The following is a 21,636-nucleotide window of genomic DNA, read 5'->3' as shown; positions in this document are numbered from 1 at the left end:
ATTCCCACCGGGTAAGGAGTAAGCAGGCTGCTACGTTGAACCCCTTACCCCACTACAACTGGGCGGAAACGCAAGACAGCGACCCTGCCGTCCGACTGGTGAAGGAGATGCTGACTCGGCCGGAGGCTCGCCTTGAACCAGACGCTCCGGAGGAAGCCAAACAACTATGGGCAGAGAAGAGTCGACTGTTCCTTTACAAAGGGAAGTTGTGCCGCAGAATGGTTAACTCCCGGACGCATGAATTACTCTGGCAAGTAGTGGTGCCACGAAGAGACGCAGCCATGGTGATGGAGGCATACCACGACGGAGCTGGACACTTCGGGTGGAAGAAGCTGGAGTTCCTGCTGCGCGAGCGGTTCCACTGGGTAGGCATGAGGGGAACCATCGAGAAGTGGTGCAGAGACTGTGGCCCGTGCAACCTGAGAAGGAAGGACCGTGCCAGCCAGAAGACTCCCCTGCAGTCCATCGTCACCCGGCAACCGTTGGAACTGGTAGCCTTGGATCATGTAAAACTGACCCCAAGCAGAAGTGGCTACGTCTACGCGTTAACCATCGTGGATCATTACTCCCGGTTTCTGGTTGTCGTCCCCGTCAAGGACTTAACGGCTCAAACAGCAGCTAGAGCCTTCCAGCAGCACTTTTGCCGTCCACACGGGTACCCGGACCAAGTGCTGACAGACCAGGGACCTGCCTTTGAAGCGGAGGTCTTCCAGGAATTCTGCAATCTGTATGGCTGCCGGAAGATAAGGACGACACCCTACCATCCGCAAACTAATGGACTTTGTGAGAAAATGAACCAGGTGGTAATGGATCTTCTAAAAACGTTGCCCCTGGAAGAACGCAGTCTGTGGCCTGAGAAGTTGCCCGATCTCGTGGACCTATACAACCACATCCCGGTAGGTTCCACCAACTGTACCCCGGCTTACCTAATGAGGGCAAGACCTGGTAAGTTACCTGTTGACCTGGAAATGGGAGTCCTGACACCCGAGGACACTTCACCAGAAACAGACTGGGACACAGAGAGGCAGCAGCAGTACCGGAGAGTACAGGAGAGCGTGGAGCGAAGTCTCTGTCAGGCTAGGGAAAGACAAGAGAAAACTTACAACCAGTATGCTCCCGCTGTTCCCCTGGTACCCGGAGAGCAGGTCTTGAAGAGGAAGAGACGGCTCCACAAGTTGGATGACCAGTGGGAGAAGGACCCGTACACCGTACTGCCCTCAAGCCACGAGAACCCGAAGGTTTGTACCATCAGTAAAGACGGAGGGGAAACCACAGCCATTGTATCCCGGGACCACCTGAAGAAGTGTCCCGAACAACTGAGGAACCCTGAAGAGGAACAAGAAGACCATCGACCCGTAGAGGAAAGGGAAGATATGGTTAGTACTGTGCTCGGGGACTTCCCTCGGTCTTGGACTCAAGTCAATGGTGCAGTTGTGGTACCCGTACTCACCTTCCTCCAACCAGCATCCCAAGCACCTACGGAGCAACAGGTAGAGCTGGAAGAACAGCCGGTCCAGGAGGCAGAAGACTCCACACAAGCAGAACAGGAGGATCAACCCTCTGCTTATAGTGAGCCTGCCGTACCCCTAGTGAGACAAAGAGCCGGTAGACAGCTGCCCAGTTTACCCTTGACAGCTCCTACACCCTGTAGTTCAGGGCTAGACAGTCAGCTCCGTAGGTCCACTAGGGCCACTAGAGGCCAGTTACCCGCACGCTGGAGGATTTGAAGTGTATAAATTGTTTTATTTATGTTTATCTGTGTATTGTTGCTTGTGTATAATTTTGTGTTTCCAGTTATTTTTAGGAATCCTTGGTGGATTTACCGGGAATCCTTGTACATAGTTGGAGCGTAACCCAGGATGGACTAGAGACTGTTAAGGACTCGGGGTAGGACAGACCCCTACCTGGTTACGTCTCCCTGTTTTGGTGAAATGGACACCTTGCTTTCTTCAAAGACTGCACCCGGTTACGGACACGCCGTGACCAGCTTTATGTGTTTCCTTATTGTAATGTTATTGTTTATACTTTGTTATGTTACAAAAATATATTTAGTCCCGGAGTACTAAATTTCACTAGGGGGGAATGTGGCACCCCAGGGGTCTGGTTTTCCACAGTAATGTAATGTTATGTCTGAGAGCAGGTGGGAGGTCCTTTGGTCAGGGATCCTGTGCATGCCACACCTCCTGCCCAGTCTTGGGAGGGGAAGAACTTCCCCTGTATAAACCCTGGGCTGAGGCAGGGTTAGTCAGTCAAGGAGAGTAGAGACAAGAAACAGTCACAGGAAGAAACAGCAGAAGCTCAGTGGGAGCAATACTACTACAAGTCAGGGGCTGGCAGCTGCAGAGCTCGCCCTGAGAAGCTTTCTTACCGGACCCGGCGTCCGAGGCTGTGGGGACTAACTCTTACCCAGCAGCAGAAGCCGACCGGCAGGGGATTTCAGGTCCTCAGGCCCAGAAACCCGAAGGCCCCGAGTCACCGGCCATACGGGTGAGCACCACACGGTACACTCAGGGACGTGGGCTACTTATATCCGCTTCTAGCAAGGTAGCCAGAAGAGTACAGTTAGTTGGGAAGGCCTACAACTCCGCCTGGCCAGGGGAAATCCCATCTGCTCAAGGACTGACCAGGCCCCTATCACTAGCAAGTACTCCGGGAGGGTCTATCGTTGTTACCAGTAAAGACCCTGAATTACACCGCACCGTCTCTGAGTGGTTCCTGCTACCCCCATCATCCACATCTGCTGCCCTGAGGCCATACCCCTCCCGTTGGGGGTTATACCATCTACGCTGCACCATCCATCCACCGGCCTCAGCGGACTGTCCTGCAGCGGCAGCTCCATAGCTGCATTCAACGGGTGGCGTAGTCGTCCTGCATCTACCGCTGTTACATCGCCGCTCAGTTTGACTCCCTGGGCACGGACCGGGTCACCGCCACGAGACTACAACCCTCAAGAGATCCGGCTCCGGGTAAGCTCCCGCGTGCGCAACGCAGCGCGACACAGGCCCAGGGGCGCGTCAGTTGCATAGTAAAATAGCAATATTTGCAGATGATACTAAACTTTGTAAAGTAGTTAATACAGATGAGGATAGGGCACAGCTACAGGAGGATTTAGATAAATTGGGGAGTTGGGCCAAAAAATGGCAAATGGGGTTCAATGCCGATAAATGTAAGGTCATGCACATGGGAAAGAAAAACAGCAGTCACCCATACATATTAAATGGGAAACCGTTGGGGAAATCTGACATGGAGAAGGACCTGGGCGTCTTGGTTAATAGCAAATTAAATTGGAGTGCCCAGTGTCAGGCAGCAGCTGCGAAGGCAAATAGAGTCATGGCATGCATCAGAAGAGGAATAGGAGCATGTGATGAGAACATTGTTCTTCCTCTGTATAAAGCGCTGGTAAGGCCGCACTTAGAATATTGTGCACAGTTCTGGGATCCGGAGCTCAGGAAAGACATATTGGAGCTAGAGAGGGTACAAAGGAGGGCGACTAAGGTAATAAAGGGAATGGAGGGACTAGAATACCCAGAGAGGTTGTCAAAATTAGGCCTATTTATGTTGGAAAAGAGAAGACTTAGAGGAGACCTCATAAACATGTATAAATACATCAGGAGGCAGTACAGAGATCTCTCCCATGACCTGTTTATACCAAGGATGGTGACAAAGACGAGGGGGCACACTATGCGTCTGGAGGAAAGGAGGTTCCTGCACCAGCATAGAAGGGGATTCTTTATGGTCAGAGCCATGAGACTCTGGAACTCTCTGGGAGAGGAAGTGGTGATGTCCAACTCACTTAATGAGTTCAAGAGAGGCCTGGACGCCTTTCTTGAGAACAATAAAATTACATTTTATGCTTAGTTAATTAATCCAGGGATTTAATCTGACTGCCAGATTGGTGTCGGGAAGTGAATTTTTCCTCAATGATGTAAATTGGCCTATACCGCATGGTTTTTTGTTGCCTTCCCCTGGATCAACGCTGCGGAATAGCTGCAGTGCACAAGAAATAGGCTGAACTGGATGGACGCTTGTCTTTTTTCGGCCTTATAAACTATGTAACTATGTAACTATGTAACTATGTCCCAGTACTAATGGTGCTGGTGCGGCGATGAAACACAGAGACGTGTGGTGCAGTTCAGGGTCTTTACTGATGGTATAAAGCAGACCCTCCCGGGAGTACTGGTTAGCAGTAGAAGCCTGGTCAGTCTGTGAGCAAACAGGATCTCCCCCTGGCCAGGTGGAGTTGTAGGCCTCCCCGTCTATCTGCACTCTTTCCTGGCTACCTTGCTCTATGCGGGTAGAACTAGCCCACGTCCCTGAGTATACCGTGTGGTGCTCACCCGTATGGCCGGTGACTTGGGACCTTCTGTTAGCCTCCGCTTCACAATGGCGTTGCTGGTCCCTTGCTTGTGACCGTGCCTCGGGGCTTCTAAGGCCAGAGGACATGGAATCCCCTGCCGGTTCGATTCTGCTGCTGGACCTGGATGTCCCCACAGCCTCGGTCTCCGTGTCCGGTATTAGTGTCTTCAACCAGGACGAACTCTGCTCAGCTCCAGCCCCTGGTATTCAGCTACTGTTCCTACAGAGCTCCTGGTTCTTACTTTCCCTCTCCAGGCTCTGACTCCCAGACTCTGACTCTGTCTGGGACTTCACTACCTAATCCCGCCCCAGACCCAGTTTATAAGGGCAGATTCCTCCCCTCCCAGGTCTGGGCGGGCGGTGTTGCATGCTTAGGGCTCCTGACCAGAGAAACCTCCCACTTGCTCTCAGACATAATATTTCTATTACTGTGGCAACCAGACCCCTGGGGTGCCACATTCCCCCTAGTAAATTTTAGTACTCCGGGACTAAACACATTTTTTTTTTTTTTTTAAGAAAACACAAATACAGGGTGTAAACAATAATACAATAACATATTTACAAGAAGCTTTAGTTCTTTAAAGGTCACGGCGTGTCCGTAACCGGGTGTCCATATCACCCAAGGTGAAGTTTTTGAAACAAGAGGGTGTCCATGTCACCCAAGGTGAAGCTTTAAGCGAAGTAGGGGACCTGTCCAAAGCAAACCCCTTGCGTTGGCCTTGGGCGTGACTGCAAGGCTGAAGCTATCTACTTTGGGCCGCAAGGAGGCCACGCCAGACAGGTCTTCTCTTCCGCGGCCATCTTCGCAAGAGGCACCAAGGTGCAACTATCTACAAAACTGTTCCGGTTATCCAGCGTCCATAACCTGTTAGTCCAAATAAATCTGCAGGGTAACCGAGAAACATAATTAATAACAGTCAACAACAAAAACCATAAACATTTTCAAGAAACAGGTAAATTTACAGTGCCTCACTTTATATTTTCCAGCGAGCGGGCATCTGACCTCTAGTGACTCTAGTGGACCTACGGAGCTTACTAACTGGTCCTGCACTAAAGGGTGTAGGAGGTGTTATGGGTAAGCTGGGCAGCTGTCTGCGTACTCTTTGGCTCACTAGGGGCATGGCAGGCTCACTACTAGCAGAGGGTTGATCCTCCTGCGCTGCTGGTGTGGACTCTTCTGCCTCCTGGGCCGGCTGCTCTTCCAGCTCTACCTTGTCTTCTGTAGGCACTTGAGGGGCTGGCTGGAGAAAGGTGAGGACGGGCACCACGATAGCGTTGTTTACTTGTGTCCAGGACCGGGGAAAGTCTCCGAGTACGGTGCTGATCATTTCCTCCTTTTCCTCTACGGGTTGAGGGTCTACCTGATCTTCATCCGTGGTTTGCAACTTCTCGGGGCACTTTTTCAGGTGGTCTCTGGAGACAGTGGCTGTGGTCTTTCCTCCATCCTTGCTGATGACGTACACCTTTGGATTATTGTGGCTTGAGGGCAGTACGGTGTACGGGTCCTTTTCCCACTGGTCGTCCAACTTATGGAGCCGCCTTTTCCTTTTTGTTACAACTCTTCTGTTAGTTTTTTTTTAGTTTGCTGGTCACATGACCATTTTGCCTATTTAATCCGGCTCCGCCCTCCTGGCTTTGCTGGACTTCATTTGTATTTACTACTGTTGAGCTAGCTTGTTGCTCTATTGCCGTTCTCTGTTAGTTTTGCTAGGTCTTCGGACCTCTACGCTTTTTGTTGTATGTTTGTCTTTGACTGCTACTATTTCTGCTAGGAGGTGTCCAACTAATCCCAGTCCCTAGATCTTGTAGGGATCCCTCCCCCACATCTATAGGTCTGCGTTCAGACTAGCCGAGGACTTTAGCGGGTCTGATCGCAGGATCAGGTTCCCCGTTACTTCGTAGGGATCAAGTTTAGTTCTATTGTAGGGACAGATCTCCTACCTTTCCTTAGTCTCTGTAGCAGATCATAACAGTAAGTCCAGCCAGTAAAAAAAAAAAAAAAAAAAAAAAATTTCTCTAAGGAAAGACCTCCAGTTTTCCATCATGGTCTCGGTGCAAGATTTAGCTCAACGCTTGCAGGGACTCTCTCTGGAGGTGACCAAGCTCCAACAACACGTGAGTAGCTGTTCTGGAGCGCATTTTGTTGAACCTAAGGTACGTCTTCCTGATCTATTTTTTGGCGAACAACAAGATTTTTTTTCTTTTAAAAATGCTTGTCTATTACATTTTCGTTTGAGACCCGGATCCTCTGGTGATGAATCACAGCGTATAGGGTTCATAATGTCACTTTTGCGCAAAGATCCTCAGGGATGGGCCTTCTCTCTCCAACCTAGTGATCCGTGCTTTAGATCAGTGGATAGTTTTTTTTCTGCTTTGGGTTTGTTGTACGATGATCCTGATCGTGTCTCATCTGCTGAGTCTGAATTAAGACGTTTGAGGCAGGGATCAGGTAATGTGGAAAAATATTGTTCTCACTTCCGTCGGTGGTCTGCCCAGGTGGGGTGGAACGATTCTGCTTTGAAAAGCTTGTTTCTTGCAGGGCTATGTGAAAGGGTAAAGGATTTACTGATTGCTTATCCCACACCTGGAAACTTGCAGGAGGCAATGCAATTAGCTATACGGGTGGACAGGAGACTGCGTGAAAGGGTTAATGTGAGCAAATCCTCTGCTATGTCAGCTCCGAGTCCTGAGAGGGTCTGTGCTGACAATGGAGAGCCGATGGAAATTGGGGCTGTGGCACCCCGCTCTCAGGAAAAAGACCGCCGACTTTCTGAAGGCTTGTGTTTCTATTGCGGAAATTCTGGTCATTTTATTAAGAACTGTGTGCTTTGTATGAAGAAAGAAAAAAAATGGTCAGTCATGCCCGTATTGCCTGTTTAAATTCTAAGGGAGTATTCCTATCTGCTACTACTGCTGCTCAGGATGAATTAATTGAATTTCGGGTATTTGTGGATTGTGGATCTACTCTGAATGTGATTGATGGGGGATTCTTGGAAAAACTTAAATTAGAACCTAAAACTTTGTCATCCCCTATTGCTGTGGTTTCTGTCGATGGCTCTCCCTTGAAGAGTGTTACTCACAAGGTCTGTGAATTTCCCCTCACTATTAATGGTGTTCATCAAGAGAATTTGGATTTGGTGGTATTGGATAATTTGCCTTCTCCAGTAATATTGGGGTTACCCTGGTTGAAATTGCACAATCCTGTGCTGGATTGGTCTACCAATGAAATTAAGTCCTGGAGCCCTAAGTGTTATGACAAGTGTTGTAACGGGCGCATTGCTGCTGTGGATAGAGGGGAATTGCCTGTACCTATTCAGGATTTTTGGAGAGTCTTTTCTGAGGAGGAATCGCAGGTTTTGCCTCCCCATAGAGACTATGATTGTACCATTGAATTTGTCCCTGGAGCGACTCTTCCTAAAAGTCGTTTATTTAATCTTACTATTCCTGAGAGAAAGGCTTTGGAGGAATACATACAGACAAGCTTGGCCGCTGGTCACATTAGGCCTTCCAAGTCTCCTGTGGCTGTTGGTTTTTTTTTTGTAAAAAAAAAAGATGGCGGTTTACGTCCTTGTCTGGACTTTCGTGAGATTAATAAAATTACTGTACGCAATCCTTACCCACTGCCATTGATTCCCGATTTATTTAACCAGTTAATGGGGGCCAAGTGGTTCTCTAAAATTGATCTCCGGGGGGCATACAATTTGTTGCGCATGAAGGAGGGTGACGAATGGAAGACTGCTTTTAACACTCCTGTGGGTCATTTTGAGAATCTGGTTATGCCTTTTGGTCTTACTAATGCTCCAGCATTTTTTCAGAATCTTATTAATGACATCCTTAGACCTTTAATCTGCAAAAATGTGGTTGTGTATTTGGATGACATTTTGATTTATTCGCCGGATCTGGAGTCTCATTAGCGGAGCGTACGTGAGGTATTACAGTTATTAATGGACAATTCACTTTTTGCTAAGCTGGAGAAATGTGAGTTCGCTGTACAGAGAATTAGTTTTTTGGGCTACATTATCTCCAGTGAAGGTTTTGAGATGGACCCTGTGAAGGTTCAGGTGGTTCAGGAATGGCCTAGGCCTATTGGTTTGAAATCGATACAGAGGTTTTTGGGTTTCGCCAATTATTACAGAAAATTCATAAAAAAAATTTCTATTATTGTCAAACCGCTGACTGATCTCACCAGGAAAGGCGCTAATGCAGTTCAGTGGACTTCTGAGGCCATTGAAGCTTTTGTGTTTTTAAAGGAGAGGTTCACCTCTGCTCCCATCCTTATGCAGCCTGATGTGACTAAGCCGTTTTTGGTTGAGGTTGATGCTTCTTCGGTGGGGGTTGGTGCGGTGTTGTCTCAGGAAAACAAGGATGGAGTACATCCCTGTGCCTTTTTTTCAAAAAATTTTTCCGAGACTGAACTTAATTACGATATTGGTAATCGGGAATTGCTGGCGATTAAACTCGCATTTGAACACTGGCGTCACCTCTTGGAAGGTGCTGAATTTCCCGTTCAGGTTTTCACTGATCATAAAAATCTGATCTATCTTGATGCTGCCAAGCGCTTGAATGCCCGTCAGGCTAGGTGGGCACTTTTTTTCTCGCGGTTTAATTTTTCCATTACTTACATCCCGTGTACCAAGAATGTTAAAGCGGATGCTTTGTCTCGCAGCTTTTCTCCCATGGTCGGTGTTGAGGAGGAGGAGGAGACCATTTTACAAGAAGGTGTGGTGATTGCTGCTTTGGACTCCGTTTTGGAGGATGAGATTCTTAAAGCACAGGAGAATGCCCCATCTAACACTCCCCATGGGAGGTTGTTTGTGCCTAAGACTTTTAGGAGAGATTTGTTTGTTGAGTGTCATGAGTCTCGGTTGGCAGGTCATCCAGGAATTTCTGAGACCAAGAGACTTGTGGGTCGCAGTTTTTGGTGGCCTGGATGGCAGAAGTATGTCATTAAGTGGGTGCGCCAATGTACTGTGTGTGCAAGATCCAAGTCTTCACATGCTCCTGCTGCGGGGTTGCTTTGCCCTCTGGAGGTTCCTAGTGCACCTTGGACACATCTGGCTATGGACTTTATTACTGACCTTCCTCCCTCTGAAGGTTTCACGGTCATCTGGGTGGTCGTGGACCGTTTTAGCAAGATGTGTCACTTGGTTCCCTTCATCAAACTGCCTTGCGCTAAGACACTCGCTAAGGCCTTTGTCAAGTAGATTGTCAGACTACATGGTGTTCCTACTGACATTGTTTCTGATAGGGGACCTCAGTTCGTGGCTCGTTTTTGGCGTGCCTTTTGTGACAGGTTGGGAGTTCATTTGTCGTTTTCATCCGGATACCATCCTGAGTCTAATGGCCAGACAGAAAGGAAGAACCAGGATGTTGAGCAGTTCTTGCGTTGTTTTGTGGCAGACAATCAAGAGGGGTGGTCTGAGTTCTGCCACTTGCTGAATTTGCTCTTAACAACCATACATCCTCTTCTGCTGGGTGTTCGCCTTTTTTTTGTTGTTCTGGGAGACATCCGTCTTTTGGGTCATTTTCCAAATTGGTTTCGGCTGTGCCTGAGGACATAGTTACATAGTTAGTAAAGCCGAATAAAGACTTGCGTCCATCAAGTTCGACCTGTTAGTTCTGTAATTGCTAAAGTTGATCCAGAGGAGGGCAAAAACCCCAAATGATTTAGCCAATCTTCACCTGAGGAAAAATTCCCTCCCGACTCTGAAACCAGCAGTCAGAATAAATCCCTGTATCAACCTACTATTTTATTCTATTTTTAAGTATATGCAGAAATCTGCCTGGTATCTAGAAAAGCATCCAGTCCCCGCTTGAACTGGTTTAGTGAATCCGACATTACCGTCTCCTCACTCAGTGAATTCCATATTCTCACTGCTCTTACCGTAAAGAACCCCTTCCTATGCTGGTGCTGAAACCTTTTCTCTTCCAGTCTTAGTGAATGCCCTCTTGTTACCGTAATATCCCTCCTTTTGAACAAATCCCGGGCAAGGTCTCTATACTGTCCCCTAACATATTTGTACACATTTATTATGTCCCCCCTCAACCTTCTCTTTTCCAGGCTGAATAGTCCTAGTTTTGCCAACCTCTCTGGGTATTGCAGTCCCTCCATTCCCCTTATTAATTTTGTTGCCCTCCTTTGTACCTTTTCAAGCTCATTTATATCCTTTCTATATATTGGGGCCCATAACTGAGCACAGTATTCCAAGTGTGGTCTGACCAGTGCTTTGTACAGTGGAAGAACAATGTTCTCATCCTTTGCAGCTATACCTCTTCTGATACATCCCATTACCCTGTTTGCCCTTACAGCAGCCGTCTGACTTTGGGCACTCCAATTTAGTTTGCTATCAATCAAGATGCCCAAGTCCTTCTCCATCTATGAATTCCCCAATGATTTCCCATTCAGTGAGTACTGGTGACTTCCATTTTTCCTTCCCATATGTATGACCTTACATTTCTCCTCGTTAAACCTCATTTGCCATTTAATGCTCCACCTACCCAGCTTATCCAAATCCCTCTGTAGGTCTTCACTATCCTCTTTTGTATTAATTGTTTTACATAACTTTGTGTCATCTGCAAATATTGATATTTTACTATTTATCCCGTTGACTATGTCGTTAATAAAGATATTAAATAACATTGGGCCTAGTACAGACCCCTGTGGTACCCCACTAGTGACGCTTACCCAATCTGAGTATATTCCATTTATAACCACCCTCTGCCTTCTATCCTTTAGCCAGTTAGCTACCCACTTGCAGACATTTTCCCCCAGCCCCATCATTCTCATTTTGTATACCAACCTATTATGTGGCACGCTATCGAACGCTTTTGAGAAGTCGAGATACACGACATCCACTGGTTCCCCGTGATCTACTCGAGAGCTAACCTCCTCGTAGAAGTCAATCAGGTTTGTTTGGCAGGAGCGATTCCTCATGAATCCATGTTGGTTCGGGGTTAATAGATTATTAGCATCAAGATGCTCCATGATTGCCTCATTAATAAAGCCTTCAAAAATTTTGCCCACAACGGACGTCAGACTCACCGGCCGATAGTTTCCGGTGTTACTTTTTGCTCCCTTTTTGAATATTGGCACTACATTCGCCTGTCGCCAATCAAGTGGTACAGACCCAGTCTCAACAGAGTCCTTAAATATAAGATATAACGGTCTGTCTATCACATTACTTAGTTCCCTTAGTACCCGTGGGTGTATGCCATCAGGTCCTGGTGATTTGTTTATGTTAATGTTACTGAGGCGTTTCTGTACCCCAGCTTGGGTTAGATTTGTCATACTTAGTGGAGGATTAAGCTTGTCACTTCTCATTTCTCCTGTTAGTTCTTTTTCCTTTGTGAAAGTTGACGAAAAAAATGTATTTAATAGATTAGCTTTATCCTCATCTTTCTCTATGATTTTGCCTTCATCACTTTTTATCGGTCCAATATTATTCGATTTAATCCTTTTACTATTTATATACGTAAAGAACAGTTTGGGATTTGATCTACTTTCCCTAGCAATACGTCTCTCTGTTTCCTCCTTTGCTATTTTTATTTGTTTTTTGCAGGTTCTCGTTTTTTCCTTGTAACATATTAGTGCCTCCTTACTGTTTTCCTGTTTTAATCTCTTGAATGCCTCTTTTTTGCTATTTAACGCCCCTTTTACGTTCTTATTCAACCATATTGGTTTCCTCTTATTTCTGGCCCTTTTATTCCCATACGGTATATACCTCTCGCACTGAGTATTCAGAATTCTTTTGAAGGTTTCCCATTTACTATTCGTATTTCCTTTGATTAAGAACTTTGTCCCAGTCAATAAGTTGAAGGTTTTCTTTCAGCTGATCAAACTTCGCCCTCCTAAAGTTTAATGTTTTAGTTGTTCCCTTATTGATAACCCTACTGAAGGGCATTTTGAAATTGATAATATTATGATCGCTATTACCTAGGTGCCCCCCTATCTGTACCTCAGTTATTCTATCAGGCCTATTAGTCAATATTAAGTCCAACACGGCCTTCCCTCTCGTTGGTTCCTGCACTAGTTGGGAGAGATAATTATCCTTGATATTTGTCAAGAACCTTTTTCCTTTCTGCGATCTACAGGTTTCTGTTTCCCAGTCAATATCCGGGTAGTTGAAGTCCCCCATTACAATCACCTCATTATGTTTTGCTACTTTGTCTATTTGTCCTAATAGCAGTTTCTCATTCTCCTCTGTATTTTATTATTATTTTTTGCCCCCTCTATCTCTACCCACATGGACTCGACCCCCTCTTCTCCCTCTCCTATATCTTCCCTTAGTCTGGGCTTTAGACGTGACTTTACATATAAGCAGACTCCTCCGTCCTTCCCCTGTTTCCGGTCCCTTCTAAATAAACTATAATCTGTTAAATTTACCGCCCAGTCGTAGCTATCGTCTAGCCAAGTCTCTGTTATACCTACGATGTCATACCTCTCCTCCGATATAAGCGCCCGCAGCTCATCCGCCTTATTGGTCAGGCTTCTTGCGTTGGTCAGCATGCAAGATAAAACTTTGGGGTTATTTAGCATCCTATTCTTCTCTAACGATCTAACTGTACTATCCCCACCCCCCTCTCCACCCTCATTATATTCACTTCTCCCCTTCCCCCTTGCTTGCCTCACATCCCACCTATTTCCTTGGTTTCCCCCCCCCGTCTCTAGTTTAAAAACTCCTGCAACCTATTAGCCATCTTCTTCCCCAGCACCGCTGCACCCTCCCCATTGAGGTGCAGCCCGTCCCTACGGTAGAGCCTGTAGCCGACAGCGAAGTCGGCCCAGTTCTCCATGAACCCAAACCCTTCTGCCTTGCACCAACTCTTTAGCCACTTATTCACCTCCCTAACCTCCCGTTGGCGCTCCTGTGTGGCTCGCGGGATTGGTAGTATTTCTGAGAAAACTACCTTGGAGGTCCTTGCCCTAAGCTTCCTACCTAGATCCCTGAAATCATTTTTAAGGACCCTCCATCTACCACTCACTTTGTCATTGGTGCCAATGTGGACCATGACCGCTGGGTCTTCGCCAGCCCCACCCAGTAACCTGTCAACCCAATCCGCGATGTGCCGGACTCGAGCGCCAGGGAGGCAGCACACCGTTCGGCGATCCCGGTCTTTGTGACAGATTGCCCTGTCTGTCCCCCTAATAATAGAGTCACCCACTACCAGGACCTGTCTAGCCTGCCCTACACTTCCCCCTCCCCCTCATTACTGGAGCATACACTCCCCCGGAGGAGGAGAGTTTTTCCGGTGATTTGGAGAGAGTTTGGACGGATGTGCGTGGTAATCTTCAGGAGGCTAACAAAAAATCTAAGAGGTACTTTGATAGGAAACGGCAAGAGGTTTTGTTTGCTGTTGGTGACATGGTTTGGTTGTCCTCTAAGAATCTGCGATTGAGGATTCCTTCTAAAAAATTGGGTCCCAAGTTAGTAGGGCCTTTTAAGGTACTTCAGATAGTTAACCAATCTGCTGTTAGGCTGGAGGTTCCTACGTCCTGGAGGATTAATCCGGTGTTTCATGTTTCTCTGTTGAAAAAAGCTGATGTGTCGGATGGTGACGCCTCTGCCACTGTTCCTCCGGTGGTGGAGGACGGGGAATATGAAATTTCCCGCATCCTAAATTCTAGACGGTATAGAGGGAGTTTGCAGTATCTCGTCGCTTGGAAGGGTTTCGGACCTGAGGATAACTCATGGGTGAGGGCGGATGATGTTTCTGCCCCCAGACTTGTCCGAGCGTTTCACAGGAGGTTTCCTGGTAAGCCTGGGCCTAGGGGATCCGGAGGATCCTCTTAGAAGAGGGGGTACTGTTACAACTCTTCTGTTAGGTTTTTTTTAGTTTGCTGGTCACATGACCATTTTGCCTATTTAATCCGGCTCCGCCCTCCTGGCTTTGCTGGACTTCATTTGTATTTACTACTGTTGAGCTAGCTTGTTGCTCTATTGCCGTACTCTGTTAGTTTTGCTAGGTCTTATGACCTCTTTGCTTTTTGTTGTGTGTTTGTCTTTGACTGCTACTATTTCTGCTAGGAAGTGTCCAACTAAATCCCAGTCCTTAGATCTTGTAGGGATCCCTCCCCCACATCTATAGGTCTGCGTTCAGACTAGCCGAGGACTTTAGCGGGTCTGATCGCAGGATCAGGTTCCCCGTTACTTCGTAGGGATCAAGTTTAGTTCTATTGTAGGGACAGATCTCCTACCTTTCCTTAGTCTCTGTAGCAGATCATAACACTTTTCAAGACCTGCTCTCCAGGTACCAGGGGAACAGCGGGAGCATGTTGGTTATAAGTCCTCTCCTGCCTTTCTCTTGATTGACAGAGACTTCGCTCAACGCTCTCCTGTACTTTCCGGTACTGTTGCTGCCCTTCTGTATCCCAGTCCGCTTCTGGCGAGGTGTCCTCGGGTGTCTGGACTCCCATATCCAGGTCGACAGGCAGCTTACCAGGTCTTGCTCGCATTAGGTAAGCCGGGGTACAGTTGGTGGAACCTACCGGGATGTGGTTATACAGGTCCACCAGATCGGGCAGTTTCTCAGGCCACTGACTACGTTCCTCCAGGGGCAATGTTTTAAGCAGATCTATCACCACCTGGTTCATCTTCTCGCAGAGTCCATTGGTTTGGGGGTGATAGGGCGTTGTTCTTATCTTCTTGCAGCCATACAGGTTGCAGAACTCCTGGAAGACCTCCGCTTCGAAGGCTGGTCCTTGGTCCGTCAGCACTTGGTCCGGGTACCCGTGTGGGCGGCAGAAGTGCAGCTGGAAGGCTCTGGCTGCTGTCTGAGCCGTCAAGTCTTTGACAGGGACCACCACCAGGAACCGGGAGTAGTGATCCACGATGGTTAGGGCGTAGACATACCCGCTTCTGCTTGGAGCCAGTTTAACATGGTCCAGAGCGACCAGTTCCAGCGGCTGCCTGGTGATGAAGGGCTGCAGGGGAGTCCTCTGGCTGGCACAGTCCCTTCTTCTTAGATTGCACGGGCCACAGTCTCTACACCACCTCTCAATGGCTCCTCTCATGCCTATCCAGTAGAACAGTTCACGCAGCAGGAACTCCAGCTTTTTCAATCCGAAGTATCCTGCCCCGTTGTGGTAGGCCTCCAGCACCATAGCTGCGTCCCGTCTCGGTACCACCACCTGCCAGATAAGTTCGTGTGTCCGGGAATTGACCATTCTGCGGCACAACTTCTCCTTGTAAAGAAACAGTCTGCTCTTTTCCATCCACAGTTGCTTGGTCTCTTCCGGAGCGTCTGGGTCCAGGCGGGCGTCAGCCTGGGTCAGCATCTCCTTCACCAGACGGACTGCGGGGTCACCGTCTTGCGTCTCCGCCCAGTTGTAGTGGGGTAAGGGGTTGAACGTAGCGGTTTGCTGGCCCCTCACACGGTGGGAATACTGGGTAATCTCATGATGGTAGAACGCAGGGAGTTCGACCTCTTCCAGTTCTTCTGGATCTTCCCCTCCGTCCGGTAGGTTTGGCATCCTGGACAGGGCGTCCGCGTTGGTATTGGAGCGTCCTGCCCGGTATTTGATCGTGAACTCAAAATTGGACAGGCGGGCCATCCATCTCTGCTCCAGGGCACCCAGTCTTGCAGTGTCCAGGTGTGTCAACTGGTTGTTGTCCGTGTACACGGTGAACCTGGAAGAGGCAAGGTAATGCTTAAAACGTTCGGTTACTGCCCACACCACTGCCAGGAACTCTAGCTTGAACGAGCTGTAATTCTCAGGGTTTCTTTCCGTGGGTCGCAGTTTTCGGCTGACGTAAGCAATTACCCGTTCTCTCCCCTGCTGGATCTGAGACAGTACGGCTCCTAGCCCGATGTTGCTTGCGTCCGTGTGGAGGATAAAGGGCTGGCTGTAATCAGGGTACGCCAGGATTTCATCCCCCGTGAGGGCCATCTTCAGCTGGCGGAAGGACTCCTCTTCCAGCTTTTCCCATTTGAAGGGTGGCTTCTGGTTTTTGGCCATCCTGGACTGGCCTATCAGGAGGTCCTGCATAGGAGCTGCCTTCTTGGTAAAACCGGGAATGAATCTTCGGTAGTAGCCTACCAACCCGAGGAACTGCTGCACTTCCTTTATGCTGGATGGGCTTGGCCAGTCCTTAATCACGGTGATCTTGTCAGGGTCGGGAGCCACTCCGTCAGCACTCACCACGTGTCCCAGGTACTGTACCTTTGGCTTCAGTAGATGACACTTTGAGGGTTTTACCTTTTAGGCCATAGTTTTCCAGGGCTTCAAACACTTCTGCCAGATATTCCAGATGGTCCTCATAGGTCTTGGAATAGACGATGACATCGTCCAGGTATAATAGGACCGTCTCGAAGTTCCGGTGTCCCAGACAGCATTCCATCAACCGCTGGAAGGTTCCTGGTGCGTTGCAGAGCCCGAACGGCATACAGTTAAATTCGCTGAGTCCCATCGGGGTGGTGAATGCGGTATTCTCCCGGTCCGCCTCTGCTACAGGAACCTGCCAGTACCCGCTAGTGAGATCCAAAGTAGAGAAGAAGTTAGCAGATTTTAATGCAGCTAAGGACTCTTCTATCCTTGGTAACGGGTACGCATCTTTGTGTGTGATACGGTTGACCTTCCTGTAGTCTACACACATTCTCATGGTGTTGTCTTTCTTTTTCACTAAGACTAGTGGAGCTGCCCAGGGGCTACAGCTGTCCCTAATTACCCCAGCCTCCTTCATGTCTTTTAGCATCCCCTTGGCGTGTTGATAGTGTGCAGGGGGTACGGGTCGGTATCTCTCCTTTATGGAAGGATGGTCTCCTGTGGGGATGTGATGTTCTACCCCCTTTACTCGCCCAAAGTCCAGCGGGTGTTTACTAAACACTCTCTCATACTCTTGAACCACCCGATAGACTCCCTGTTTTTGGTGTGAGGGAGTGGAGTCAGTACCCAAATGCAGTTGCTGACACCAGTCCTCCATTGGTTTCTTAGAGCCGTTACCTTCCTCTGGTTGAGATGGAGGCAAGGGTTCCACGGCCTGTACAGAGTTCTGGCTGATGGTGAACAATTTGGCTAGCGTGGCATACCGGGGCAGGTGTACTTCTCTCTCCCCGATATTGATGATGCGGACGGGCACCCTCCCATGGCGTACATCGACCACCCCCTGTGCTGTCAAAATGGTGGGCCTACTGTCTGAGTAGACGGGTTCTACCATTGCTTGGTAGTCTCTACCTCTTAGACCAATAGCTGCCCGGCACCAAATCATCATCTCACTTTTTGGGGGCATGGCAATAGGGAACGGGTCACACATTCTCACGCTACCTATCTCACCACCAGATAGCTCCACTTGTTGCCGCTTCATCAGTGCCCGGATCTCTTTTTGGAGGACACGCTGCTGGCTGGAACTGGCGTTCTTGGCAACCTGTTGCAAAATAAGAATCACCTCTGCAAGATAGTTTTCGATTACGTTAGTACCTAGGGTGATTTTTGGGTGACTCTCGCGACGGTCAATGTCCACAATGATCAGTCCTTGTGCTGGCAGTTCAACTTTACCGACCTTGATGGTCACCTCCTTAAATCCTATCTGTGGCACGGGCTGACCATTGCTGGCGATAATGCTCAGGTCGTCGTCTGGGTAGCGGGTTATGTCCGAGTCATTCCAGTACCGCTTGAAGAGCACGTACGGGATGGTGGTGACCTGTGACCCAGTGTCCAGTAGGGCACTCATAGGAATACCGTCCAGTACCACAGGCAAGACCGGACGTCCCCCTACGTATTTATCACGCCAGTTCGATGGGCCTGATGATCTTACGCCTGGGGGTTGGCCCTCTACCCCAGGTTGTGCCCGTTTAAATGACAGTACCTTGCCATATGTCCGGGTTGATTGCAGCGGCTGCAGATGGGTCGTCCGTCCTCGTTGTATCTGTCGCTGGGTCTTCCTCTGGCCGGTGGGGTCCTCCTCAGTCGGCGCCACGGGACGTCCTCCGGTCCGGATGCCAGCTGGATCTTTCCTGGAGAAGAGACCTGTAAAGACTGCACAGTTCTGGTTAGCGCGGCAGTGCTCTTAGTCAGCTCTTGGACCTGATGGTGCAGGTCTGTAGCCGGGTTATTGTTCAAAGCCTGCGCATCAGCTCCCACAGGCCCTGCAGACAAGGGCGCCGCATCCTGGTGATAAGTGATAGCAGGGCGCCTCTGGGTCACAGCGCCACCTGGTGCCGGTTCTCGGAGCACCCGGATGGCTCTGTCCTTGAACTGTGCAAAGTCCAGGTTAGGGTCCTGTAAGGCCATTGCCCGCAACTCGGTTCGGTGGGCATTGCACAGTAGACCCTCAATAAATTGTTCGGTCAACAGCTTGTCTTCATTCCCCATGCTGTCAGGGTCTGCCTGCTTAATGGCTCTCAGGGCCTCTTGTAGGTTTAAAGCATAGTCTCTTATACTTTCGTGTGCCCGCTGTTTGCACTCGTAAAATCTGAGTTTTATCTCGGCTGAGGTTCGGGTATCAAACGTGTCTTTCAGCCGGGCTAGTATTTCTCTGACAGTCCTCTTCTTCCCAGGTGACCAGGACTTTACCTCCCTTTGGGCTGCCCCGATGAACTGGGCCACCAGGATCCTCACTTTTTGCTCTTCTTTGAGGGGGTATACCTGGAAGAGGCTATCCAGTCTTTCCCTAAAGTCACTTAAAGTATGTGACTCCCCTGAGTACTGGGGTAGCCAGGTTGCCCCCGGGATATAGGGCATGGTGAATGGCATGACCGCTGCAGCGGTTGCGCTGGCGGTGGAGCTCCCCTCGGTATCCGACATCCTCCTCCCCCCTAGTGGACCGTGGCCTACCTTGCGATGCTCTTCTTCCGTAGGCCGCGGCTCCGCAGTCAATCGTCGGGGTTGAGGACCTGGTGTCGCGCTCCGATGACGTCAGCGTCGCTCTTTTTCCCCTCCAGGACCTTGCACAGCGTCGGTGCGTGGGGCGGAGCTTCAGATCTCGTGTGCTTTCGGCGTCCACGCCCCTCTTCTTCCCGCGCGGCGTCCTGAAGATGGCGTCCGATGGCGGGAAGCAGCTGCGGATGGCGGGAAGACGGCAGAAGACGGCGGGAAACGACCCAAGATGGCGTCCGATGGCGGGAAACGACTCCGGACGGCAGGAAACTTCACCACAGGTAAGTACAAAAGTCTTTTTCAGGCACGCAGTACCCGGTGGTTGCGGGCACGAAATCCTGCCGACTACGCCAAAGTTGACGCGCCCCCTGGGCCTGTGTTGTGAGGGGGGATACCCGGAGCCGGATCGCTGGGGGTTGTAGTCCTCTGTGGCGGTGACCCGGTCCATGCCCAGGGCGGTCAAACCAGTGGCTATATTAGTATTGTGATAATTGTCCGACTACGCCACCCGTGGATTGCGGTCAGTGGGGACCGCCGCTGCGCTGCAGACCGCTGAAGCTGATGCTATTTGCGCAGCCGAGTATGGGATAACTCCCCACGGGAGAAGTATTGCCTCAGGGCAGCTAGTGTGGAAGATCGGAGTGATGGTGTGAGCAACCCAGTACTAATGGTGCTGGTGCGGCGATGAAACACAGAGACGTGTGGTGCAGTTCAGGGTCTTTACTGATGGTATAAAGCAGACCCTCCCGGGAGTACTGGTTAGCAGTAGAGGCCTGGTCAGTCTGTGAGCAAGCAGGATCTCCCCCTGGCCAGGTGGAGTTGTAGGCCTCCCCGTCTATCTCCACTCTTTCCTGGCTACCTTGCTCTATGCGGGTAGAAGTAGCCCACGTCCCTGAGTATGGTGCTCACCCGTATGGCCGGTGACTTGGGACCTTCTGTTAGCCTCCGCTTCACAATTGCGTTGCTGGTCCCTTGCTTGTGACCGTGCCTCCGGGCTTCTATGGCCAGAGGACATGGAATCCCCTGCCGGTTGGATTCTGCTGCTGGACCCGGATGTCCCCACAGCCTCGGACTCAGTGTCTTCAACCAGGGCGAACTCTGCTCAGCTCCAGCCCCTGGTATTCAGCTACTGTTCCTACAGAGCTCCTGGTTCTTACTTTCCCTCTCCAGGCTCTGACTCCCAGACTCTGACTCTGTCTGGGACTTCACTACCTAATCCCGCCCCAGACCCAGTTTATAAGGGCAGATTGCTCCCCTCCCAGGTCTGGGCGGGCGGTGTTGCATGCTTAGGGCTCCTGACCAGAGAAACCTCCCACTTGCTCTCAGACATAATATTTCTATTACTGTGGCAACCAGACCCCTGGGGTGCCACACACTCACCTGTCTATATAAGACCCCACAGCTCACAGTGCATGTCAGACCAAATGAGAATCATGAGCTCAAAGGAACTGCCCAAGGAGCTCAGAGACAGAATTGTGGCAAGGCACAGATCTGGCCAAGGTTACAAAAGAATTTCTGCATTACTCAAGGTTCCTAAGAGCACAGTGGCTTCCATAATCCTTAAATGGAAGAAGTTTGGGACCACCAGAAGTCTTCCTAGACCTGGCCGTCCAGCCAAACTGAGCAATCGTGGGAGAGGAGCCTTGGTGAGAGAGGTAAAGAAGAACCCCAAGATCACTGTGGCTGAACTCCAGAGATGCAGTAGGGAGATGGGAGAAAGTTCCACAAAGTCAACTATCACTGCAGCCCTCCACCCGTCGGGCCTTTTTGGCAGAGTGGCCCGACGGAAGCCTCTCCTCAGTGCAAGACATATGAAAGCCCACATAGAGTTTGCTCAAAAACACATGAAGGACTCCCAGACTATGAGAAATAAGATTCTCTGGTCTGATGAGATGAAGATAGAACTTTTTGGTGATACTTCTAAGTGGTATGTGTGGAGAAAACCAGGCACTGCTCATCATTTACCCAATACAATCCCAACAGTGACACATGGTGGTGGCATCATCATGCTGTGGGGGTGTTTTTCAGCTGCAGGGACAGGACGACTGGTTGCAATTGAAGGAAACATGAATGTGGCCAAGTACAGACATATCCTGAATAAAAACCTTTTCCAGAGTGCTCTGGACCTCAGACTTGGCCGAAGGTTCACCTTGCAAGACATTGACCCTAAGCACACAGCTAAAATAACAAAGGAGTAGCTTCAGAACAACTCTGTGACCATTCTTGACTGGCCCAGCCAGAGCCCTAACCTAAACCCAATTGAGTATTTCTGGAGAGACCTCAAAATGGCTGTCCACCAACGTTCACCATCCAACCTGACGGAACTGGAGAGGATCTGCAAGGAAGAATGGCAGAAAATCCCCAAATCCAGGTGTGAAAAACTTGGATCATTCCCAAGAAGACTCATGGCTGTACTAGCTCAAAAGGGTGCTTTTACTCAATACTGAGCAAAGGGTCTGAATACTTAT

At 49.4% G+C, this 21,636-nt stretch overlaps 1 long non-coding RNA gene across 1 annotated transcript in view; it reads right to left on the bottom strand.

The window, feature by feature from the left end:
* Nucleotides 1-3,967: 3,967 nt before the first annotated feature.
* Nucleotides 3,968-21,636, bottom strand: part of LOC141167103 (uncharacterized) — a 62,758-nt gene continuing 45,089 nt past the window's right edge. The window contains exon 3 of the long non-coding RNA XR_012251390.1: nucleotides 3,968-5,239. This is a non-coding gene — a long non-coding RNA (uncharacterized lncRNA). The remainder of the gene's footprint in view (nucleotides 5,240-21,636) is intronic.

Source organism: Phyllobates terribilis, unplaced genomic scaffold, assembly GCF_046119375.1.
Source record: "Phyllobates terribilis strain yellow unplaced genomic scaffold, ASM4611937v1 Scaffold_11__3_contigs__length_659146591, whole genome shotgun sequence".
In the NCBI taxonomy this organism is placed as follows: domain Eukaryota; kingdom Metazoa; phylum Chordata; class Amphibia; order Anura; family Dendrobatidae; genus Phyllobates; species Phyllobates terribilis.
This window is presented reverse-complemented; position numbering and strand designations above follow the sequence as displayed.